The following is a 27,732-nucleotide window of genomic DNA, read 5'->3' as shown; positions in this document are numbered from 1 at the left end:
TATAACATTTACAAAATTGTCAAGTCCATTTTTTTGAAACAGATGAACATTTTTTACACTGCATTTATATTTTGTAAATGTGTGATGAACACGTTAAATTAACCAATTTTTATAATATATGTATGTGGTATTCTTATAAATGTATATAAAAAAAATCAAAAACATGTGCCCGGCCTTATAAATATATATAATTCCAAAAAACATGTGGCCATATTTCAAAAAAGAAAAAAATTCCATGAATTAAAAAATTATAAATTGATTTTTGTGCAAATTCGAAAAAAATGATTTAGAAAAATCACAAATTTTAAAAGATCTCTTGGTTTTGAAAATTTTGTGAACTTGAAAATAGTTCATGAAATTAAAACAATAATTAAAATTCATGATTAATAAAAAAATCAACTTAAAAAAAGTTCATGAATTTGAAACTTTTTAGCATCTTTGGAAACAATCATGAATGTGAAACAGTTGATGAATTTGCAAAAAAAATTATGAGTTTAAAAATATTTTCACAAGCTTATAAAAATTTCAAAAATTTTAAAATAGTTCAATTTTTTATAAAAGTGAAACCGAAAGAAGAAGAAACAAAAAAAATCAATCAAAACTAAACAAAAGGAGTGAAAATCGGAAACAAACACTAAAATGGAAATATGAAGAAAAAAAAGGATGTGGAAGCTTCCTCAAACCGCATGGAAGCTTCTTTAACTGGAGAGCTACATGGGTCGGTCGTTAGAAAAGAAGCACTAGACACGGTATGTGCCACATACTTAGAGCTATAAGCGCAAATAGGAATTGGCGCGAAGGAGGTGGCTAGGGTATTGATATGTTCAACTTTTTGGACAACACAACGGTCGACATATTGGTCATGCTTGTATTGTTACTCCTCAAGTTTCACCATTCGGAGCTACTCCCTCCGTCCCAAAATATAAGAACGTTTTTAACACTAGCATAGTGTCAAAAACTTTAGCCACTACGGTGTATTGACAGAGGGAGTATCATGCAAGCTTACGGTGTGGTTTACCTAACTAACGTTTGGCCACTGCTCACCACTATATAAGCCTTGCTATACATCTTTAGACCATTTGATATGGTTGTGTTTGCTCTCCTTCCGTTTGGTTGTCATATCATTAGGTGCTACACTCTACGCTAAACTTTTGATGTGGAACTTTCGCTGATAAGCTGAGATTTTAGAAGAAACTGAAAGGACGTGCGAAAAAGGGTGCAGCTACAATGATTCATGGGTATGTGTAGCCTATGCATGAACGAAGGCTTACAAAAGGAAAAGAGTTGACATATTTATAAACATACTTATACATGTTCATGCATAGTGTATTTTTACGTGTATAACTGAGGGGAATTCTTGATTCGCAAAAGAAAAAAACTGAGAAGAGACCGGAATAGACAGCCATCTCGGGTGCCCTCGCGTCAATGCCAGCAAGAACCCCATCCTCCAAGAGGCCATTGCGGCATCGTCTGGCACCCTCGCCTCCTTTAGAGTCTCAAAATACCAGTGATACCAGAAGCTGTTGCGACGCACGCACGCCGCACGATTTCACGGCGCAGCGACAGTCCATGGCTCAGCAAAGTTCATGGGCAGCACCACAACAGAATATCTACTTGCCAATTACAGTACATGATGGGAATGAGATCAGCGATCTCCATGTTCCAACGGTATTGCTTGGGCCACCAGCAAAAAATATGTTCACTTTTACAGTACATATGTAACCCTCCTGGAGTCGAATGGCTCAACAGAGTCTCAGTTGGTACAATCGCAAAGTGCTTGCTAGCCTGAGCCAGGTTGGAGTTGGACCGACTGCCTGCCTTTCGCTGGTTACACATGTGGTGTTATCGACAACAAGAAGCTAGACAAATTAGCGTTCAGGTTCTAGACGACAAACCGCCACCGCATCTGCACACCTTCATCTCAAAGTTGTTGGAGATCTCCTTGAGCCATGAATACCGCGCGTCAACTCCACCTGATACCAAACGATGTTTTCGTCAGCAAGCGCAAGTAAGCATCTACGTGCTGTTCTTTAGTCTCAGGTTGATGTTATATTGGGTTTCGGGTTTACATCTTGTCAGAAAAATACCTCTCGGCATTTCGTTTATTGCCATCCATCACGCTTACAAACGATACTCTAAATGCTTTGTATCGCTTGATGCTACATTTTGAGATAATAAAAGCGCCCTTTATCGAAAAAATCACGCTTACAAACTGAGAGCAGATTGACGAAAACAGTCATCGGCAGCGTTCGCATTTGAGAATGGGGACTCGCTGTAGTACGTGCAGTCCGTTCCGTCGGCGCGGTTCTATGGGTGTGCCATCACGTCGAGCACGACACAAGCGGTCAGCGCCGTGGAACAGTGCAGGTTGCCTCAGTTTTCAGGGTACAGATCTATGGTCTCGGCTGAAGCATCTGTCTTTACTTTTGCCAAACGAGCCCCTGAAGCGGTTGGGACAAGAATCAGATCAGCAAATGAAGCAACAAGTGGAATGACAACCGACTTTGGCAAACAGAAGATACCAAACTGCACAGAGCACAGAAAGCGTTCAATATTAGCATATATCCTGAATTCCTGATAGGAGAGGCCTTGGCCTAGCAAAGCTCTTTCAAGTGAAAACAATCGATGCACAGGAAACGTGTGTAGTCGGCGAGCTTACCGAAAACTTGGAGCAGTCTAAAAATGCAGATACATCACCGCAGGAGGCCCTCTCGACTCGCTCTGCCTGAAGCACGGCATGCTGGGGTCTATGCCAACATCTTGCGGCTTCAAATCATCTGAAACCAAGAGCATTGTGATCAGACAAAATGCATCTCAGGGCATGGATTGACAGGCCAAAAATGACATGGCATTTGGATATAATAACATATACAAACGCAGGTGCATGATTCCAGAGATTTCTTGCAAAACACATGGCTCGATCAGGTTGAGAAAAATAATAGAAATGTTGCTACTATCACCAACTCACAAATATCACTTCATGATGCATCACAGATAGCCGAAAGGCCTGTACTCACAGATTGATTACCAGCAGCGAAGAATGGGAGCTAATGGTATGGACCAAGCAGCAGCAATGCTTGTGCAAAACTCCGCAAGCAGAGTGACACAAACTCATCATCAGACAATATGAATACTGTAAACTCCAAACTCACTCGCAAAATACCAGGTCTTTCGTTGTAGCCACCTTCTGGCAATTAAGCCATATTGTGTTCGAATTACAAAATATATAGGTCAAGTCAGGGGGCTGCAGTTACTGCAGATGGTGATGCAGCAGCTGGGAGTTGGAGTGACCCCTACTGGAGCCTCAAGACTTTGATCAAACATGGCAAAATTACAGTACCTTCAAACTAAATAGCTCCCATGGTTTCGCTTGTGTCAAGACTAGGGGTGTCTACGACAGATTAAATAAAGGGCTAAAGGCGGCGCAAATCAGGAACTCTTATCAAATTTCAATATACTTTATACTGTCTGAAGATGTACTGATGTCTTGTCTGAATTATACTGTATAACTTGTACTCTCATGCAATGGACACTGGTCTATTTGGAGCCTGGAAAGTTATGCAGTATATCTCCATAGAAATCAATTTCTTTTGTTTTACTCTCCTCACACAGAATAATATTCACATCTTCAGCTTCTAGCAACAGAATGCTAAAATTTGAAGATCTGCGAGTGACTCATAATAGTTGCCAAAGAAGAGACTGAGCTATTTTTACAATAAATATTCTCAATTCCTAGGTATCGAATGAGGTCATTTGATTCGGGTACACATAAACATCCAAGAAGGGGCATACCTGAGTTACTTAAGATTTGACAAAAACCTTTCCAAAGCTATCTGACAACTGAAACAAGAGAACAACAAAAGCCAAACAGCTTCAGAGCTTTACCTTGATAATTGGTTGGAAACAGTACAGCTATGGAACATAAAACAGAGAACGAGAATTCCAAACATCATTGGATTAGATTTTGTTTGATTGCCACTTTTGCATATCATAGTAAATTTGCAAATAATATATGAACGTTTCAGGGGGGCTCTTGCAAGATGCAGTGGTTTTTCCATGGTTTTTCTTAGTCATCGAGACAGGATTCAATGGTTAAATTTCTCTAGCTCACATTCTCCTCTTCTAAAGGTGGTTATTTTCTTGATACATTCCCGCATAGAAACATAAGCTAAGAACGGCATGACAGGATGGAGAAGTGAACAACAATGTACCATGGCAAATTGGCAATGAAAATTGAGCTCAGTAACAGCCTTTGGAGGTTGGTGGGTGTGCTTGTGCAAGTGGACAACTGTCGACTCTGAACATATCTTCAGGAAAGCTAGAGAAGCAAACTGATGCAGACTAATCATATATCAGGTTGCCGCATAACATATCTTCAGGAAGACTCATGCCAGTTCCACGAAAAGTTTGACTCTGTACAATCTACTAACATTTCTTCCCTTCAGCTGCTACCTTCTATGCCTCATCTTGTCCTGCTTCCTTCTATGCAGCTTCAACCTTCTTTTGCCTCTGCTGCTCTCTTCTCTGCAGCCTCAAGTGCAGCTTCCTTCTTAGCAGCAAAGGCTCTTCTGCATTGTTGGCACTTTACCACTCAGCTTCGACATCCACTCTGATTGAGCTCTGAGCCTGCATTGCTAAGCAAAATATCACAATCTCATCAAGCCGAAGACCGACCATAACAAAGACTTGGCAGCTCCATGTATGAAAAAAATCTCAACTGCTATACCAACCGCTCTTGCTTTTCAATAATCAAATACAAACACGGTACCGTCAGATGCTATTTAGTCTACCACTATAAACTAGATTGTACAGGTCTCATGCAGATTTGCTAACAATTTCACCAACTAATGTTGTAGCAACAAATGTGCTTGCGAATTCTTCTGAAAACTGTTTCAGAAAGTTACGGAGGCAGCAAAAATTCTGGGACGCACTGTATATGTATGTACATCTAGGTGTACTGTGACCATAGTTGGAAACAGAAAACTGAGTCATTAGACTAGATTACAGATGCACATATGATTGATGCAGTTGTTTAACGAGTACTAGTAAACATTTCAGTGTATGGAGGCATAAATACAGAGCTGTGCAAACTGCAAAGTTAAGAAACATATAAATGAAAAAGTTTCATATTTCCCTTTTTGAAGAAATTGCCAAACTGTACCTAAAGAAATGGTAAACATCGACAAGGATGCCACTAGGCTGGGAGGCGGCAGTCAAACTCGAACTACCTCCTCACGTTTACCGGACCTGCAGAAAACAGTATCAAAGAGATGGGTTATGGTTAACTTGGGTGAAAATCTGAATTTATGTTTTTCCAAAACTACTGAAGCAAATAAAGTGTGTTTTTTATGTGGAAGGAACCACAGTTCTTACTTGTTTTATGTACTTTTCTTTACGTACTATTAATTGAAGTACTTACCAATGTTCAACGGAAGGGCGGTTTCGGTGTGCTGATAAGGCATTCCTGAACATAGACACAATGGCATCATCGGAATAAGCCTCCTTCAGTAGGATCTCTTGGAGGCGTGATAGATGTTCCATGCCGACTGGTATACTGCCGCCCCACTCCTTTATAAAGTGAACGGTGAGGAATTGTAGGTTGGGCATGGCTCCTGCCTCGAACCCCAGGTACCCCATAACATCTTGCTGAGACCAAAATTCAAGGTACTCCAGAACCGGGAATAGTCCTGTGTCCAACATAGCCCTTTCTTTAGGGATGTGTGACGGTTTGAAAATCAAATTGACAAGGGAGGGAAGCCCCACAAGAAGATAAACCTCCTCAGTTGACGTCTCCTCCACACGCAGGTCGAGAATGCGAAGGCAATGGAGACCACCCATCCATATGGGAACTCTACAGAAATTCAATGAAGATACGTGCAATTCCTCGAGATGTTGGAAAGGATTGGATAATGAACCCAGCTGGTTATCGCCTTTGGAACATAACCCTAAGATTTGAAGGTGTTTGAGGTTACAGAGCCTTCCAATGGACCAGACCAAAGCATCAAGTTCTGGCTTCTCCAAAGGCCCCACCTCGATCATCAGTTCCCGAAGATTGGTCAGCTCACCGAGACCCATAATACCCTGCATGCTATGATGGATCACCCAGCTATTCGATATTCTCAAACTGCGCAGTGCTTTCATATTTCCAATCAATTCAGGCAGCCCTTCTTCCATCCATACATTGAGATAGGACAAGCGGGACAAATGGACAATATCTGAGGGGATGGTCTTGGGACATGCATCAGGTATGTCCAGCGTCTCCAAGTAAACAAGCCCTTGAAGTTCAGAAGGGAGCTTTATAGGATATGGCCCCAAAACCTGAAAATACCTTAGCTGAAACAATTGGCTAATAGCGGTCAGGTCACGTGTCTCCTCGTCTCCCCTGGCCCTGCCTTGATCAATCTTGAGCACCCGGAGATACTTAAACAACACCAGAGGAGGCATGGAGTTCCCCAACATTGTAAATGAACGAACTTGTGATAAGCTAGCAACAATAGTTGGGCCATATGTTGCTCCATCACCAACAATGGATGTCATACATAGTCGACGGACCTTGTGTTTCCTGCTATGCAATCTTGCCATGCCTTCATAATTGTATGCAACACTTATAAAGTTATCTTCAACACACTTGCTTAGGATCAAATCAAGCATCATGTCGTGTACTTTGCAACACACCTTCCCATCCACATTTTTATAAGGCTGGATCATGCTTCTATTGACAAGCTCATTGAAATAACTCCTGCCAACATCCTCCAGATCTTGCACATGCAAACTAATGATAAAGCCTTCAGCTATCCATTGTCGAATCAGATCATCCCTTAGGATTTCACAGTCCTCAGCATACATACCAAGGTACAAAAAACATGCTCGAAAATGAGCAGGAAGATGCATGTAGCTAAGGTTTAATATACTCTTCATCTCTTCCAAGGTGGGATTTGTGGCAGACTGGGCACCCAAATAATCCCTTATACTCACCCAGCCCTTCAATGATCTTTCTTCACTTGCTAATAGGCTAGCTATTGTGATAACTGCAAGTGGCGATCCATGACACTTTTTCAAAATTTCAGTCATGACATCTTCAAGTTGGGGGGGACAACCATGTACGAACCCAAATACTCTATTCAACAATAACATTCTTGAGTTTTCTTCACTGAGAGGTTCCATTTGTAGATACCCTCATGGTCATTCTGACAGGCTGCTCTGGCCACACCTTCCACTCGTGTTGTAGCTATTACTCTACTTCCGTTACCATCTTCTGGAAAAGCACACTTAATAATATTCCATGTCGATTCATCCCACACATCGTCAACAACAATAAGGTACCTATTCAAATGTTTGGAGAGGTTACTTGCATTATAATACAGCATGATTAAATTATAGACGAAATGATCAAAATCTTGACAAAATAGGCTCCAGCAAAAAGGGATATAGGGAACTTTCTAAGAAGCTATGAATTATCATAATCAAGTGAAAAAGGAATACCAAAGCATATGATTGTTCACGTTTATCACAATGCCCAGAAGAGAAAAAACAAGCACAAATCTCGCATGCATGGATAAAAAATTAGTACCGGATAATGTGAACTTCACCTCATAAATCGATCTTTAGATTAACTATTGTTAATACTAAATGTAAAAACTTCGTTAAAACATCCAATCGGTTTAGCACATATGCATTTAATAGCCTTTCCCTATCAATTATGACACTAGATGTAATATATACCAATACTTTAATCATTTTCTAAACACATATGTTTTCTACATATTTTATTTCTGAGATTCATTTTCTATCATAAACAAACAAAGAACTGAAAAGTTAAACATGCAGCTTGGATGGACAAAAACCAGTACCAAATATACGTTAACCAATTACTCAGCTCAAATTTAGCCATGCAAGTGATTATCGACTGTAGGTAATACCTCCTCTTTTTCAGATGTTCCCTTAGCTCTTCAATGATGTCGTCAACCTTGCGAGGGCGGGATGAATTGGACTCCTTCATACCAAGTTTATATTGTAAATTGTTGAGTAGCTCAATCATATCAGGCCTCTATGAAACAGAAAAAAACGCCATGCATGTGAATTGCGAGCTAATCTTGTCATACACCTGTTTGGCAAGTGTTGTTTTACCAAGACCACTGAATCCCACAATGGACACCACCTTGAGTTTCTTCTGTGTATCCATCAACCGAGTGACAACCTCCTTCCTTGGGCCATCAATACCCACAAGAGTATCCGCCTCCTGGTATACCGCTCGCAGCCGAGGGTCAACAGCCACAGAGCTAGAGGCAGGCTTGCAATCATCAATCTTATACCTCTCGCGCCGAGCATTTGCCTCCAATCTTATACCACACAACATGAACAATCCATTGGGTTTCTTATAAGCAGTAAGCACAATGTCACGAAAATCACAGTGTTCAGCTGAACCCAATGCAATAACAGCAGCTCCGATCTGTTACCTGATGCGCCCACGTAGACGGCGAATTGGCGAAGTCGGAGACGGCTCCACGGGGGAGGAGACGAGGCGGACGAGGACTGGGCGCCGGCGATCCGGAGCCGGTCAGGGGAGACGGAGTGCGGCTGGTGGGACGCGGATCTGGGACCGGCGGCGGGAATGGGGAGACGAGGAAGCGAGTGCGGGCGCGGGGTGTTTCTGGCTCGTGTGAGAGGCACCGGCGGCGAGAGCGGCGCTGGAACTGTAGACGAGTGGGGAGAAGCTGGAAGTCAACGAGGAGTGATGCGGACGCGGAGTGAGGAGATGTGCAGACCTTGACGACGACCGACGAGGACGACCCAGGACGCCTGTTCAGACCTTGACTTGCGAACTAGGCCCACTTCCGCAGGTTCCCCGCAGGGCCCAGCCCACTAACTAAATTTAATAAGAAACTACAAGTAAATTAATCACGTGCACTTATACTTTTCTTTTTAAAAACGTACACACATGTATTGTGCTTAAAAAAAACTAGATGATACCCCGTTCATTGCTGTGGGAATTGGTTACAATACATTTCAATGAGATTTGTTGTACGGAATATAAATATTTAGATTAATATCACGTGAACCCAAATTTAAAATACATATGGCTTATTTATATTTGATTATGTATAGCTGTGTAATATCTATTGAATATAAGTAGAATAATACAATCAAGAATATTTATCTTTGGATGGTTGCATTGAAGTGGGCCTTATCTCATCCATAACTGTATATTGTTGTTGCATACTTGCATGTTGAGATAAATAAATTAATGAGAATCACTCTCTTAGGTATATAAGATACTACACTCCCTCCTATCCATACTAATTGTCGCTCACTTAATACAACTTTAGTACAAAATTATATTAAGTGTGATATGGCTCGAAGGGAGTATTATGACCTTTCTTTTTCTCGAGACGGATGCTATAGGTTTCATGGTTGCCTGGCTTAGCTATCTATTGTTGTTAATCATGCATTGGTCATTAGAACGGCCCTATTATTTGTGCTTTTGTAAAAAAAAGTTTACTTGTTTTTATACATGCGATGTTTATAGTCGTTGTTAGATGGCACTAGATGTAATTTATATTACTTCTGGTTCTTCGTACTAACTTGATAGTTGATGAATAGATTGAAATTTTTCAGAAAATAAAAAAATGTTTTGCATTTCTTAGTGTGTGGTCATGAATTGTGATGAAAATGCTTATTCCACGTGACATATGTGGTAAGCAATTCAAACTAATCCAAAAAAAAGAGCAGACAAGCATGCTTAATTTGGTATTATGATTCTTTCTTTTCGTTCGGTTTTGTATTCCATGTGTGCACCTGACCAAGCAACATCTGCTACCCCTAAATATTTCCAAAGAAAAAACTAATCGAGCTCCAGATATTCTTGGCCACAATGCAATCAAAGAAAAGATGTTGTATAGATTCTTTACATGAACAATACATACAATCCTTGTTTTTTAAAGGTTTCTCTTCTTGAGACTACCCTGAGTCGTGATTTTGTTATGAAAAATAAGCCATAGAAACACATGGATCCCAGGAGGGACTACCAGTTTCCAAACCGAAGCGATGAAAACAGGTGTAACACCTCTAAAATTAATTATTACATAAAGTGAGCTAGAAGAATATTGCCCAAAACTCTCATATACTACCATACTAGAGAATCCTGGGAATCATTAAACAAAATACATTTAGCGATTCCCACAAGCTCTAGCCACATGTTAAACAGTTTATCGTCAAAGGTTCTTCTGGAAGTAATGTTCAGTGTCTCTCCATCCCAAATTTGATAAATTGTTTGGCAGTGCCGTTGACAAATGCAGGAAATATCCCAATACTGAACAACAAAAGGAGAAGAACTGAACCACAAGTCCTCCCATAACCTGATGTTTTCGCCATCACCTACTAGTCTTTGAAAACCAAGCTTAGCAACTTTTGCCGCCCACATGACACCTTTCCAGAAATTGGAAGCCCCCAAGACATTACTAGAGAATTTTTCTGGGGCATTCGCCATTTATTTGGCATCCACAAACTCTTTCCAGATTTTCTCCTCACCATTCATATACCTTATCATCCATGATCCTATAAGGCAGATATTTAAATCCCTAAGATTTAGAATGCCCAAACCACCAAAATCCTGGCCCAAGGTCACTAATTGCCAGTTGGCTTGGTGAATTTTCTTATGGCCCTCAAAAATCATTCCAAAGGAAGTTAACCATTTGATAATTTATGAGGTCTTAGGCCCATTTGGGGAATTTGAAAAAGATAAATTGGAATACTTGCTAAGTAGGATTTGATTAAAATACTTCTACGTTTATAAGAGTGTAATTACCACCTCAAGCAATCCTTTTCAAGATCTTATCCAACAAGGTTGTGAATCTTCCCTAGTTAACTTGTCAGGATGGAGAGGGACCCCCAAGTATTTAATGTGAAATGATCCAGTAGGGCAGCAAAAAACTCTAGCTAGATCTTCATTTTCCCGAGGAGAGAGGTTTCTAGGGATGAGCTCACTTTTGTCAAAGTAGTTTTCATGCATGGGACTTGTTCAAAGCATGTAAGAACCCATCTCAAATTAACAGCCAGTCCAGGATCACTGTCCACAAAAAGGGCAGTGTCATCAGCGTACTAAAGACTAACCACCCCCTCCTAGGAAGAACATCTTGAAAACACCCTTTAACCAAACTAGAGCAAGTTGATTTACTAAGGAGATAGGGGGTCTCCCTGTCTAAGACCTCTGCCAGTAATAAAGAAATCACTTTCATAGTTATTTAGTTTGACTCCAACATATTTCCCATGAGTAATTTGTTTGGTCCAGCCAATCCAGTACTACCAAAACCATTTTTAATGAGCAATTCCTCTAGAAAATCAAGATTAATTCTATCAAAAGCCTTCTCATAGTCTAATTTGAGAACTATACCTTTACTATCGGATCTAGATAAGGAGTCGATAACCTCATGGGTAGTGACCACACTTTCCAGTATATATCTCCCTTTGATAAATGTTGTTTGATTGCTAGCTACCAACCAATCCATAAGCAAAAGCATGCCTATCAGTGAGGATTTTAGTGAAAATTATAAGACACAATTCAGCAAACTAATAGGCATGAACTTTTTCATGACAATAGCTTCATCCTCTTTTGGGATCAAAGTGAGGATAGCAAAACTAAGACTAAAAATAACCAATCTCCCCTCATGAAAATCATCAAATATGCTAATAAGCTTAGGTTTTATAAGATCATCCCAGAGTTCATGAAACAAAAAAGGGATGCCATCAGGGCCTAGGGCCCCATCAGCATATGAATCAAAAAAAATTCTTACTTGATCTCCTCCTTAGAAAAAGGAGATTCAAGCTTGATGTTATCTTCAACAGAAATAGTCTGAGAAGATATCATCAGTCAAGGAAAAAACCACTTTGTCTTCTTTTTAAAGAGATCCTTATAAAAGTCAGCAACTACTTTGAGCATATCATTAGTATCAGTAATAGCTCCATCAGGGCCTTGGAGAGAGTGTATTCGAGATTTCCTTCACCTATGGTTAGCTAATTCATGAAAATATACAATCAAGCTCAGTAGAACAAAAAACACTATCAATAGTGGCCAGTACCAAATCATTTTGATTATTAGTCCAAGTATACAATCATTTGCCCATCTTAATTTCTACCAAGCTCCAAATTTCCACCCAGGCATTAAAAATTTCACACCACTTATGATCTACTTTACCATTGTTCTTATCAGAGTTCACTACTGCAGGATACTGCTAACGCGACACTACGATCAGAGACCCTTTGCCGAAACTGTGTGCGATGCAATAGTCGCAAACGATGGTGTAAAAAAACCGTCAAAAAAGGTGCAAAACATTTGCGATGGCGGAGCCATCAAACACGGTTCAGATTTTAGTTGCGTGTGTGATGCAGGGCACACGGTTAATCCATTCAAACTGTTTGCGATGAGGCAGAACAACAGAAACGGGCAGCCATATCAATGTGTGTGCGATGCAGGACACACGTTTAATCCATTCAAACTGTTTGCGATGAGGTAGAACAACAGAAACGGGCAGCCATATCAATGTGTGTGCGATATACGACATACGGTTCGCTCGGACGAACTGTTTTCGATTAGGGAACACAACAGAAATGGTTCAACTTAACAAGATGTGTGTGATATGCGGCATACAGTTCACATGGATGAACTGTTTGCGATGAGCCAAAAGAACACAAACGAGTCGTGTAAACAAGATGTGTGTGATACGTGGCAAACAGCCGACTCGGATGAACTGTTTGCGATGAGAAATTACAACACAAACGATCAATACAGTTACTTCGTGTGCGATTCTGTGTGTACAAAAAACTTTGAAAAATGCAAACTAGTTGCTTGCGGTGGCTAGGAGTATCGCACAGCATTAGTATGTTACACATATGTTTCCTTATGTTAACATGTGTGTGAATTTGCAATATGGACAGTTGATATGCAAATGCCTTCTGGACATCGGGAACACGCTTAAACTCAATGAACTGTGTACGATACTAATACTTTTCATGAAAATTTATGAACTTGGGTAACAACATTTGAGTAACATATATATAGTGGTTACACTATTCGACAAAAGGAGGATCTTCATAACACGATTTTGACAACCATATGGTCCATATCTACATACTTAACATAGTAACAACTATCACATTTTAAGAGGCTAAGGGCCAACAACCATATGGTCCATATCTACATACTTAACATATATAGTAACAACTAGCACATTTCTAAGAGGCTGAGGGCCAACAATCACAACTATCCACTGGAAGCAGCTTGATCACAGCGACTCGGCATCTCGTTAATGAAAAGGAAGAGCCCTCCTGTGCCTTGGTAGAGCATGAGTAGAACAGTGTCTCCAATTTTCCAATATGGATGCATTGCCACGAGAAGCGAGAACTTGTTAATTTGAATGGTTCCATTTCTGCGGGAAATGCAGTACCTTGCAATCACTTTGGCGTTATTAGCAGACACAAGTGTAATTCGACCACGCCGGGAAATCGATCCAGGAACTGCTACAGGGGGCAATTTCTGTTGACATGTAGAATAAAAAACAATTATAACATATCGTTGAAGTATATATAGTTTATGAGCATCAACATTAAAATAAGACTTTTTACCAGCGTTTTGTGCACATAATTGGTCTTGTTCAGTGTGTGCACCATAGGTCTAATTAATCCCATCCAAAATCCAGCGTTCATACGCTGTGCTATCTCTATCAGATTATCAACAAAGTTTATGATATGCTTCAAGTCCTTCTAGTGAAATTTGGTACGCTTAGTAACATACAGATCGTTCACTATGCATCCAACATATCCTGCTTAAAAGGTGGAAAGGTATTATTTATTCAAAACATGGCAGAAGAATATATAGTGCGGATAAATTGGTAAATAGAATTTATTACTACCTAGGAACGGAGTCAGAATATGATATCACAATTGGTTGCTTAAATAGTGATCAATTGGTTGCTTAAATAGTAATATGACAGCATCGATAAAGTTGAAAGGACACTAACCTCGATCAGAATTTGATCGGCTGATGACGTTGGGGAAGTAAACATCCATGTTAATGAGACCAGGCTGTGGTGCACACACTAGAATTTTATTGCCAGCTTTCAGTTCATAACACTTAGACATTTTTCTCCAAAGGTCCGCATTAAAATAGGAGTGACCATTTATATCAAGTTTTACGCTAACCGTCATTGTAAATCCGTGCTGCGTTGTCAATATGACATCCTGGGAGTCATCAGCAAAGTAAAGCCCAAGATTTCCTTCTACTCCTGTTCTTGCAAAGCAAGGGATGTACTGCTTGAAATAAAAATTAAGATCATAAATTAGATATATTGAAATAACAGAGCAAGATGCAAATATGGGAGTAACTGATAGAAGAGATCAATATATAGATGAAAGCAAAGTACAAAAATATAGAATTAAAATAGATAATGTAACAAAGATTTGATGCAAATATATAGATAATGTAGCAATAGACGGTATATGTTCACAAATTTAGGCCATGTCGACCGTGGTAGGTTGAGATTGAACATACTGAGCGCTCCCTGAAGTCATCCGGAATGATGAGATAGAACTTCGTTTCCGACTGGCCACGACCACAGTTGCCCGATTTGTGCTCGCACTGTGGACACATAAATGAACACCCACGAATCAGCTAGAAAAAAAATGATTCCATGGCGATTTCCGCCGGTTGATTAACAGCGACGGACGGACTGCGATAAGAGATGAGTGAATATTTCGCTAATTAAGTTGATTACCTTCTCCATGAGAAAAATCCCCGGCCCAATCCCGCAGAAAACCCCAGTCGACCAGAGTCTAGAATGTCGGTGCATATAGGCAGCGGAAAGCGGTAGGGGCGAAATCCCGTGCCCTTTGGAGCGCGACCTACGCCCGCCGCCAACAGCCGTCGAGCTTAGGGTGCAGAGTTGCGGAGGAGTCCGTGGCGAAGTGGCGAGGGTTTTCTTTTTCCTTTTGCATGTGTGAGTGAACATGCACGGTTCGCAGAGGCGATGGAGATGAATCGTGTGCGATAGTAAATCACCGAGATTGAATGGGAATCCAAATTTCCTTTGTCCTTCATCCATGAGTTTTTTCTACCATGAACATAAACCCTGCTAATCACCATGTTCAAATTTGACACTTTTCCGGGTTCATTTACAATATTGAGGGGATTATGTGCATTTTGTAGGCATTAATGCACATAATTCAAATTCAAACAATTGGTGCTTGAAAAGGTGCACAAGAACGGCCTGAAAAACCAATACTCGTGGTATTTAGTAATTTCTCAAGCCTTTTACAAGGAATGGGCAGAGATTTCAATGGAATGCATGGCAATAGTCAACCACAAACGCGTCATTTACTGGGTTATCAACTATAGAACAATGAAATATGTGCTTGAAAAACATGACGCCTGGTATGGTGCCATGGTATGGCCTCACCATGCCCTAGTTAAAATCTGAGAAGGTTTGATTTATGTCGTCATGCACGCCCTTCATAAATCGAACCATCACCGAGGAAGTTTAATTCTTTCGAGAGGGAAATCACCAAGATTGAAGGGGAATCCAAATTTCCGTCCTAGTTTGTCATTCAGTTTTTTTCCAACGATCAACATACCGCCTCAAATGCAACGTGTTCAAATTTGACATTTTTCCGAACTCATTTACCATATTTAGGGATTATGTGCATTTTCTAGGCATTAATTATGCACATAATTCAAATTCGAACAATCGATGCATGAAAAGGTGCACAAGAACGGTCTGGAAAACCATGCTCGTGCTTTTAGTACATTCTCATGCCTTTTACAAGGAATGGGCAGATATTTCTAGGAAATGTGTGGCAATAGTCAACCATAAACGCGTCGTTTACTGGGTTAACAACTATACAAAAATGAAATACATGCTTGGAAACCATGACGCCTGGTGTGGTGCCATGGTATGGCCTCACCGTGCCCTGGTAAAAATGTCGTCATACACGCCTTTCATAAAACGAACCATCACCGAGGAAGTTTCATGGTTTCGAGGGGGAAATCACCAAGATTGAAGGGGGATCCAAATTTCCTTTGTCCTTTGTCCACGAGTTTTTTCTATGATGAACATACAACCTGCAAATCACCGTGTTCAAATTTGGCACTTTTCCGGGTTCATTTGCCATATTTAGGGGATTATGTGCATTTCCTAGGCATTAATGCACATAATTCAAGTTCAAACATTCGGTGCATGAAAGGGTCCACAAGAACGGCCTGGAAAACCATGCTCGTGCCATTTAGTAAATTCTCATGCCTTTTACAAGGAATGGACAGATATTTCGATGATATGTGTGGCAATAGTCAACCACAAATGTTTGTTTATTGGGTTTTCAACTATAGAAAAAATGAAATAAATGCTTAAAAACATGACGCCTGGCATGGTACCATGGTATGACCTCACCATGCCCTGGTAAAAATTTGAGAAGGTTTGGCTTATGTCGTCATGCACGCCCTTCATAAATCGAACCATCACCGAGGAAGTTCCATGCTTTCGAGAGGGAAATCCCCAAGATTGAAGGGGATTCCAAATTTTCGTCCTAGTTTGTCATTCAATTTTTCTCCAACGATCAACATACCGCCTCAAATGCAATGTGTTCAAATTTGACATTTTTCCGGGTTCATTTACCATATTTATGGGATTATGTGCATTTTCTAGGCATTAATGGACATAATTCAAATTCGAACAATCGGTGCAAGAAAAGGTGCACAAGAATGGTCTAGAGAACCATGCTCGTGTTATTTAGTACATTTCATGCCTTTTACAACGAATGGGCAGATATTTCAAGGAAATGTGTGGCAATAGTCAACCATAAACGCGTCGTTTACTGGTTTAACAACTATACAAAAAATGAAACACATGGTTGGAAAACATGACGCCTGGTGTGGTGCCACGGTATGGCCTCACCATGCCCTGGTAAAAATTGGAGAATGTTTTCCTTATGTCGTGATGCATGCCTTTCATAAATCGAACCATCACCGAGGAAGTTTCATGGTTTCGAGGGGGAAATCACCAAGATTGAAGGGGGATCCAAATTTCCTTTGTCCTTTGTCCACGAGTTTTTTTCTACGATGAACATACAACCTACAAATCACCGTGTTCAAAGTTGGCACTTTTCCGGGTTCATTTGCCATATTTAGGGGATTATGTGCATTTCCTAGGCATTAATGCACATAATTCAAGTTCAAACAATCGGTGCATGAAAGGGTGCCATTTAGTAAATTCTCATGCCTTTTACAAGGAAGGGACATATATTTCGATGAAATGTGTGGCAATAGTCAACCACAAACGTTTGTTTATTGGGTTTTCAACTGTAGAAAAAATGAAATAAATGCTTGAAAAACATGACGCCTTGCATGGTGTGCCATTGTATAACCTCACCATGCATTGGTAAAAATTAGAGAAGGTTTGGCTTATCTCGTCATGCACGGCCTTCATAAATCGAACCATAACCAAAGAAGTTCCATGCTTTCGAGAGGGAAATCACCAAGATTGAAGGGGAATCCAAATTTTCTTCGTTCTTTGCCCTGGAGTTTTTTTTCTACGACGAACATACACCCTGCAAATCACCGTGTTCAAATTTGGCATTTTTCCGGGCTCATTTACCATATTTAGGGGATTATGTGCAATTTCTAGGCATTTAGCACATATAAATCCAATCCAGCTACAGGTGCACGGGTGTGATTTGAGGGACGTGGATTGCCGTTCGATCGCGACGCATCCTACGGTGCACACGCGCGATCCGCGTGTCTGGGGTTCCGGCCAATCATAACGCAACGCACAATAGGCTCAGCGCACAATGTTTCCGGAAGCGACGGAGATGAACCGTGTGCGATAATGAACGAGCAAAATTGTAAGGGAAGCCAAATTTCTGTTGCCGTTTGTCGTTGAGCTCTTGAATACCACCGCACTATACGGCTGCCCGGCCCCTCCGTCCCAGAACTCTCTCCAGGCTCGTCCATGGCACCGCGACGCACAGTAACTGGTAAGGAAGCGATGGCATCCCACCGCGCTGCGTTCCTCGCCGCCCGCGACCGCACACATGGTAAGGAAGCGATGGCATCTCGCTGCGCCGAGTTCATCGCCGCCGGTGGTCAGACAGTTACATGGGCGGACTTTGAGGCTGCCATGGCCGAATGGGTGGTGGATCTAGAGGCGGCCAAAGCCGCACAGAAGGAGCGGAAAAGGCAGAAAGCAGTCAAGAAAAGAGAGTCTCGCCGCCGCAAGAAAAAAGAGGCCGCACGCCATGGCGAGGAGAGCTTGGCGGAGATCGAAGCACGGTGGGCCGCCGCCTAGAAGGCCGGGAAGGAGAACGCTGGCGTCTGGCGAGCATGCCCCAATGGCAGCATGTGAGAAGTAGTTTATGTTTGTAGTATTAGAGCAAATTACCAGTAGTACTTTAAGTTTGTAGTATTAACGTACAATGTCGGTAAGAGCACCCTTTGAGGGCTTTGAGCGTTCATTAGCATGTGTGCCCGTGTGTTTTTTTTTTGCGTTAATCATTAGAAGATCACAAAACACACGGTTTCTACGCCGTACCTGTCTGCGTTTTTTGCGTTAATGACCCATAAGTCAGTTACCTGTGCGATGTTTCCTAATAAAGCAGGCGTACCATTGACCCAAAAAAATCAAGTACACGTGTACATTTTTTTGGAGACGGGATCTGCTAACTTTCTTTTTTCTCGCACACGAGTATTTTACGCGCTTCGTCTACGTTGTGTGTTTCCCCCGCCCAAGTTTCAATTTTCGCAACGAAATTTTCATTAGGCGCGCGATTTCAGAATTTATTCCTCCAACCACATCCCCACCCTCAGTATCCCCCCCTCGTGCCTCCCCCTACCGGCATCTCAAACCGCCGCCGCCGCAACCACAGCTTCAACCACATCTACTTTCTTCTCGGATCCAGGTAGATAACCCACCGATCTCTATCACGGCCCCGCCTCCAAATCCCCATTGTCAGGAGCTGATGGCGGTCCATGGCGCGATGGCCGATGTGCGTGTTGACCCGGAGGAACACCTCGCCTCCGCTGCCGCCGCCGACATGGTGCAGGCTCTAGCCCAGATGAAGTCCCCCAGCGACTACCCCCAGGACTTAACAGGTAAGATCTAACCAGCTAAATCTTACCAATACCACTTGCAACGGCTACGATTTGTACGATTGATGTATTAAGCATGTTCGTGCCTTGTTTATTTCAGTACTACACACTGTGTGATGTTCAAATATTACCGTGTCCAGCTCAATTTCACCAATACCAGCAACAAACTTATAATACATGACTCAGGATATCACTAGAGATGCTGCCCATTTGCTATTTTTAGTGGATGCTAACCCTGCTGTACTTAACATGCCTGTCCATGTACTTACGCAGGGTCATAACGGCCGATGCTGTTGTTTGCCGTTGAGGTTAGCTGCATCCCATGTCTTATAGTATTTTACATAATTTGTGCAATTGCAGTTTAACTTCTACCATTTACTGGTTGCCTGTAGGTACACATGTCAGTGGCACTGATCCACGCTTCAACCCGAAGGAACAGCTCGCCTCCGTCGTCGCTGACTTTGGGCGCGCTCTGGCCAAGATGAAGTGCCCCAACAACTACCTCTGAGGACTTACCAAGTATGTACTCACCAATTCAATCTTACCAATACCAGTTGCAATTAATGGCTATGTTCTATACGGTCGATGTATTAAGCATGTTCTAGTAAACACGCCTAACACATTTTTGCTACTTTCCCTACCTTTTTATAGACATTTGGGCCATTCTCTACTCTGGCAGCACCTGCCTTGTGATGTTTAACTATGACAATTGCATTTTTATCAGTACCGGTTTCAATGTCTATTAATCCTGTTGCAATTAACAGTTGAATCCATTTTTAAACAGTTGTATTTCAATGGATACAAACTTACAAAACATGACTTAGGATGCTGTTAAGGCTGTTACAATTAACAGTTGTATCCTTTTTTAATCTGTCCATTTGCTACCATGCTACTATCCGCAATGAAGATATACTAGAGATGCTACCCATTTGCTATTTTTGGTGGATGCTAACCCTGTTCTACTTAACATGCCTGTCCATGTACTTACGTAGGGTCATAACGACCGATGTTGTTGTTTGCCATCGAGGTTAGCTGTATCCCATGTCTTACAGTATTTCGCATCATTTGTGCAATTGCAGTTTAACTTCTACCATTTACTGGTTGACTTTAGGTACACATGTCAGTGGCACTGATCCACGCTTTGACCCGGAGGAATAGCTCGCCTCCGCCGCCACTGACTTTGGGCGGGATCTGGCCAAGATGAAGTGCCCCAGCAACTACCTCTCAGGACTTACCAAGTATGTACTCACCAGTTCAATCTTACCAATACCAGTTGCAATTAATGGTTATGTTTTATACGGTCGATGTATTAAGCATGTTGTAGTAAACATGCCTAACACGTTTTAGCCATTTTCGCCACCTTTTTATAGACAACTGGGCCATTATCTGCTCTGGCAGCACCTGCCCTGTGATGTTTAACTCTGCCAATTGCATTTTTATAAGTACCGGTTTCAATGTCCATTAAGCTTGTTGCAATTAACAGTTGTATCCATTTTTAAAGAGTTGTATTTCAATGACTACAAACTTACAAAACATGAATTAGGATGTTGTTAAGCCTATTGCAATTAACAGTTGTATCCATTTTTTAATCCGCCCCTTTGCTACCGTGCTACTCTTTCGCAATGAAGATATCACTACAGATGCTGGCGTTTTATTACCATTTGCTATTTTTGGTGGATGTTAACCCTGTTGTAGTTAACATTGGCTTTCCATGTACTTACACAGGGCTACAATGGGCGATGCTGTTGTTTGCCGTCGAGGTTAGCTGCATCCCATGTCTTATACACCATCTATTCCTAAATATAAGTATTTTTAGAGATTCCAATATAGACTACATAAGGAGCAAAATGAGTGAATCTAGATTCTAATCTGAACTATATCTATAATTCTATATACATATGTAGTTCATATTGAAATCTCAAAAAAATACTTGTACTTAGGAACATAGGTAGTTGTATTTTACATCATTTGTGCAATCTCAGTTTAGATTCTAACATTTACTGGTTGCTTGTACGTACATATATGAGCGGTACTGATCCACGCTTCGATCCCTTTTGCATATGGGGCAATGAGATATTCATGAACAAGCGTCAAGTGAGGAAACTAAGAAAGATTGTTAGGCGAAAGAAACGGGTGATTGGAATTAAGCTCTTTATTTACACTTTGTCGAAGACAACAGTGAACTTTAGGATGGTATGTAATGTGTTGCCTTTTCCCCCTGCCCACAACAAGTTACTCTATTAGACCTCAGTATCTGATATTTTTCTCTTTTCAGTGGTTTTCGAAGCTATTTACTGATGATTACCTTGCAAACTACAGGACCGGAGTGGAGGCAACTAAGGTTAAAGTATATAATTCATGCTACCATGATAATGCTCTAGAAGTCTTCCTAAAGGCGGTGAAGGATGGGCGGGCGATCGTCACAAGTGGTTGGACAAAAGTGGTTCGTGCCTATGGCATGCAGGAAGGCACATTATGGGCATTCCGCTTCTTCAACACCGTCGGCAGTCAAAATGATTTACACTTGTCTCTTCACCTTTACCGCCTTTAAATATTGTGGTTCATCATAGTTAATTGCTGCCTAATCCTGTAATTACTGAACATATTGTACTGGCAATTTTATTTATGGATTAGTTGTTGAACCATTGTACTGAGAATTTGAATTGCACGTTTCATATTTCAAAATTTCCAATTTGAATAATAAATTACAGGCAAAAATAAAAAGAGAACAGACGGTCATGGAACTTTGCAAACGGTTCTGGCAGTAAAAGCGCTTGTGATGGATAGCCCAATGCCACATAGTTTTCTACATCAAATCGTGTGTGATGTAGTTCATGAAAGCAAACTGTTAACCAAGGCAGAGCGTGTGTGATAGTTACACCTTTCACACGTGAGCATATACATAAAACTGTGTGGGATGTACATACGAACGAAAACGTTTTCCCTGGATTGACTGTGTGGGATGTACATAAGAACGGAAACGTATTCCTTGGATTGACTGTGTGTGATATACATACGAACGGGAATGTTTTTCTGGGATTCACCATGTGGGATGTACATACGAACGGAAATGATTAGGTTTTGATGCCTCGCCCGATCGCACATGGTCCCAGCCTGTGTCCCAGGAGGGCCTATCCCCAACGATTTATGGGTCGTGTGGGAAGGACCCCCCTATCGCCCACACTCACTTGGCGACGGTTCCAAATGCCGTCGCGGAAAGGGGTTAAAAACCGTTTGTATAGCACCGACGCGTATTAGTGGTTGTATCTAAACTGAATTAAAATCCCCTCTTATCGAGGTTGGGATAGAGCAGTCCACAAAGAGGGAGTGTAGTTCAGAGATAAAACTCTCCTTACCAGCCTCATAAAAGGAACCATACATCACATGAAAGGTGAGGTCATAGCTTTATACCTAACTAAACAAGAGACAGAAACTTCTCCCAAATGCCAACTAACTACCTCAAACAAATCAGAATCAACTCCTACCAGGATGCCTCCGGCAGAGCCTTTAACAAGTGATGTCTACTACGCAACCTTCTTCTTGTAGACGTTGTTGGGCCTCCAAGTGCAGAGGTTTGTAGGACAGTAGCAAATTTCCCTCAAGTGGATGACCTAAGGTTTATCAATCCGTGGGAGGCGTAGGATGAAGATGGTCTCTCTCGAACAACCCTGCAACCAAATAACAAAGAGTCTCTTGTGTCCCCAACACACCCAATACAATGGTAAATTGTATAGGTGCACTAGTTCGGCGAAGAGATGGTGATACAAGTGCAATATGGATGGTAGATATAGGTTTTTGTAATCTGAAAATATAAAAACAGCAAGGTAACTAATGATAAAAGTGAGCGTAAACGGTATTGCAATGCTAGGAAACAAGGCCTAGGGTTCATACTTTCACTAGTGCAAGTTCTCTCAACAATAATAACATAATTGGATCATATAACTATCCCTCAAGATGCAACAAAGAGTCACTCCAAAGTCCCTAATAGCGGAGAACAAATGAAGAGATTATGGTAGGGTATGAAACCCCTCAAAGTTATTCTTTCCGATCAATCCATTGGGCTATTCCTATAAGTGTCACAAACAGCCGTAGAGTTCGTAGTAAAATAACACCTTAAGACAGACATCAACCAAAACCCTAATGTCACCTAGATACTCCAATGTCACCTCAAGTATCCGTGGGTATGATTATACGATATGCATCACACAATCTCAGATTCATCTATTCAACCAACACAAAAGTACTTCAAAGAGTGCCCCAAAGTTTCTACCGGAGAGTTAAGGCGAAAACATGTGCCAACCCCTATGCATAGGTTCATGGGCGGAACCCGCAAGTTGATCACCAAAACATACATCAAGTGAATCACGTGAATATCCCATTATCTCCACAGATAAGCACGGCAAGACATACATAAAGTGTTCTCAAATCATTAAGACTCAATCCGATAAGATAACTTCAAAGGGAAAACTCAATCCATTACAAGAGAGTAAAGGGGGAGAAACATCATAAGATCCAACTATAATAGCAAAGCTCGCGATACATCAAGATCGTATCACCTCAAGAACACGAGAGAGAGATCAAACACATAGCTACTGGTACATACCCTCAGCCCCGAGGGTGAACTACTCCCTCCTCGTCATGGAGAGCGCCGGGATGATGAAGATGGCCACCGGTGAGGGTTCCCCCCCTCCGGCAGGGTGCCGGAACAGGGTCCCGATTGGTTTTTGGTGGCTACAAAGGCTTGCGGCGGCGGAACTCCTGATCTATTCTGTTCCCCGAAGGTTTTAGGGTATATGGGAATATATAGGCGAAAGAAGTCGGTAAGGGGAGCCACGAGGGGCCCACGAGGGTGGAGGGCGCGCCTAGGGGGGGTGGGCGCGCCCCCTACCTCGTGCTCTCCTCGTTGATCCCCTGACGTGCACTCCAAGTCTCCTGGATTGCTTTCTTTCCAAAAGTAACTTCTCCCGAAGGTTTCATTCCGTTTGGACTCCGTTTGATATTACTTTTCTTCGAAACACTGAAACAAGGGAAAAACAGGAACTTGCACTGGGCTCTGAGTTAATAGGTTAGTCCCAAAAATAATATAAAAGTGTTTAATAAAGCCCATAAACATCCAAAATAGAAAATATAATAGCATGGAACAATAAAAAATTATAGATACGTTGGAGACGTATCAACAAGCAAGTTGTTCCAAATAAATGTTCTACCACCTACTAAAGGCTTAAGAAAAGAATCAACAATGACCTATTTCTTTGTTTCCTAAAGACCAATAATGCTAGGCTTAGTTTTAGGAATTGGTTCAATTAAATTCTGCATCCTACTAGGGACATTAATTTCTCTAATAGTCCAGAACAACCTATGCAATTAAACAATTTGCATGGGGTGCTTGCCCCGCCTATGCTTTTCAATAATTGTCCATTCTAGTTCCTTTATATCTAGCTTTGTTGGGGAACGTAGTAATTTCAAAAAAATTCCTACGCACACGCAAGATCATGGTGATGCATAGCAACGAGAGGGGAGAGTGTTGTCTATGTACCCTCGTAGGCCGTAGGCGGAAGCGTCAAGTGACGCGGTTGATGTAGTCGAACGTCTTCGCGATTCAACCGATCCTAGTACCGAAAACACGGCACCTCGGCAATCCGCACACAACCCCCAGTCACGATACTTCTTTGCGATGGTTTCTTTGTGCAGTGTCACAAAAGTATCTACCTCGTCTAGGCATTGTAGCACTACTAAGTTTGCTCTGACAAAGTTGTTGCGTCGATCCGTGTAGGCCACATGCAGTTCCCTACGACCGTTGGAGTGACCTTCTCCTTCGAGCCTCCCAAGGTGCTTCTTAACGGGAAAACCAACACCAGGCCGGTCTCCACCATATAGATAATTCTCGCAGAAAGAGATGCACTCTTGTGTGATATAGCCCTGGACGATGCTTCCATCCGGATGGGACATTTTACGAACGAATCCTTTGATGACCCCATTCATCCTATCAAACGGCGTCATGTTGTGCAGGAATGATGGCCCTAGGTCCATTATGACGTCCACAATGTGGACACACAGAAGCACCATGACGTCAAAGAACGTGGGCGGGAAGTACATCTCAAGCTCATTTAGTATCACAACAATCTCTTCTTTTAGCCTTTGGAGCTGCTTCACACTGATCGACTTTCGACAGATGACGTCAAAAAAGTTGCAGAGACCAATAAGCGTGTCACGGACCTGCTTGTCCAGTATCCCTCTAAGGGCAACAGGTAGTATCTGCATCATCATCACATAACAGTCATGGGACTTCATCCCGTTGAACCTTTTCTTCTTCGTGTCTAGAAATCTGCTTATCTTACCACAGTAACCAAAACTAACTTTGATTCCGGTAAGGCACTTGAAGAATTGATCGATCTCAGCTGGACTTAAGGTGAAGCAAGAAGGGGGGCAATAATCCTCGTCCTTCACTTTTTTTCCCTTCTTCTCCCACGCCTCCGTCTCCGTCTCTGTCTCCTCTGACTTTTTATGGGGCGACATGTGAAGATATGCCCTAATTTTCAAATCTTGCAAGTCTTTTCTTGCGTTCGGCCCATCCTTGGTCTTGTCCGGCATGTTCATCAGTGTCGCAAGCAAGCTCTCAAGGACATTCTTACAGATATGCATTTGATCAAGGCAATGGGGCATGTCGAGTTTGTGCGAGTACTCCAAGTCCTAGAAAACATACCTCGTCTTCCATACCTTCAACAGCGGCTCCGGCGCCTTTTTCATCGTCTTTCCTGACGCGGGGCACTGTTCCCAGTTTTTAAACAGCTTATCGATTTAGGCGCCGCTCCGCTTACATGGAGGTCCTCGATGCTCAGCCTCACCATTGAATAGATCTCCACGGTTTCTCCACGGGTCATCCTTCTCGAGCCATCTTTGATGCCCCATGTACACGATTTTCCTAGACCCGCCATCTTTCGTTGACCTTAGTTGCTGAGACATCGTATCATCCATGCACCGCATGCATCCGCAATATCCGTGGCACACCTGGCCTGCGACATATCCATAACCGAGATAGTCATGCACCATCGTGATCAACGCGGCTCTCATATAGAAATGCTCGCCTTTGCTGGCGTTCCATGTCTTGGCCGGTGTTTTCTATAACATGTCTAACTCCTCTTGAAGTAGCCCTAGATACAGATTAATATTATTTCCCGGCTGTTTCGGCCCTTGAATCAGCATGCTCATGTGTATGTACTTCGACTTCATGCAAAACCAGGGGGTGTTGTAAATCCATGCAAACATGGGCCATGTGCTATGGTTGGTGTTTTGGTTGCCAAACGGATTCATGCCATTGGTATACGCGCCAAGCATGATGTTCCTTGCATGACATGCGAAGTATTGATATTCGCTGTTGAACGCTCTCCAGTGGCTTGCATCCATGAGGTGTCTCAGCTTCGGATCATCTCCATCGTCAGGCTTTGTCCTCTTCGTGTGCCAACGCATGAGCTTTGCTTCCTTGGGATCTACAAAATAACGTTGTAGACAGGGAGTGATCGGTAAGTACCATACAACTTTCCGGGGAGATTTCTTTCCGGCCTTCTTGTATCGAGAAGCATTGCACACCGGACAACTGGTTTTTTCTGCGTGCTCCTTCCGATAAATTATGCAATCGTTGATGCATGCATGGTATCTAAAGTGTGGCAGATCAAGAGGGCACACGATCTTCTTGGCCTCATCCATTTGTTTTTAGCCTTCGTCTTCAGAATTTTCAGCATGAAACCCAAGTAGGTCACCTCGGGATCGCAACCATCATACAATGGAGTGTTCAAGTCTACCACCAGTTGCTCCAGCTTGGCCTCCTCTCTAGAAGCAGCTTTGTCAGTACTCGTCTTCTTGCGAAGTAGTTCTTGAACATGAGGGTCCCACATGATTGAACTTAGTAGCGACGAAGTCTGCGGCGTGTAGTCCATGTTTTCTTCGCCGCCATGTACGAGCTCTTCTCCGCCGCCATGTCCGGCCACTCCCCCGTCGCCATGTCCATCCCCTTCTCCGCCGCCATTATCGGTCATCTCTTCGTCTTGCCCCGTGTCATCATTGCCTGCCCCGTCGGCTTCCTCATCACCATCATCATCATCATCATCATTTTCAATTGTCCATCGAGTATAGCCATCCATGAAACCATTCATGAGCAGCTGCGCCATCAAACAACCATCCTTATAGGGGTCGAGCCAAACTAATCCTTTGCATCTTCGACGCGCATATAAAATCTCTGTCCGATTATTTTCATTCATGTCCTCCAGTGCGGATCGCAACCACCTTTCCACCATCGTTCCACTAACCATCATGAACGTCTGCATGATAATAACAAACAAAGTGATTATAAAAATGCATGCATGCATCAAAGTCATACAAAAATTCGGCATGACCTTCCCTAAAAATAGGACATATAGAGTTTGCCTGAAATTCACCGAAACGGAAATAAATCAACATTTCAGCAAAACGTAGGCAACTCAAGCACAATTCAGCGGCAACACATGCCACACACAATTTCCATCATATCGCCTGATTATGTCATATCACACACATACACATATTTCCATTCTTGCAAAAGCATAAATTTTTAATCACCTATCGTCTCGAGA

General features: G+C 42.0%; 1 pseudogene; it reads right to left on the bottom strand.

The window, feature by feature from the left end:
- Window positions 1-2,026: 2,026 nt before the first annotated feature.
- On the bottom strand, window positions 2,027-27,149 carry LOC109764406 (disease resistance protein RGA5-like; annotated as a pseudogene).
- Window positions 27,150-27,732: the final 583 nt, after the last annotated feature.

This window comes from Aegilops tauschii, chromosome 1, assembly GCF_002575655.3.
Source record: "Aegilops tauschii subsp. strangulata cultivar AL8/78 chromosome 1, Aet v6.0, whole genome shotgun sequence".
Taxonomy (NCBI): domain Eukaryota; kingdom Viridiplantae; phylum Streptophyta; class Magnoliopsida; order Poales; family Poaceae; genus Aegilops; species Aegilops tauschii.
The sequence above is the reverse complement of the archived record's forward strand: the minus strand, read 5'-3'. Positions and strand labels throughout refer to the sequence as shown.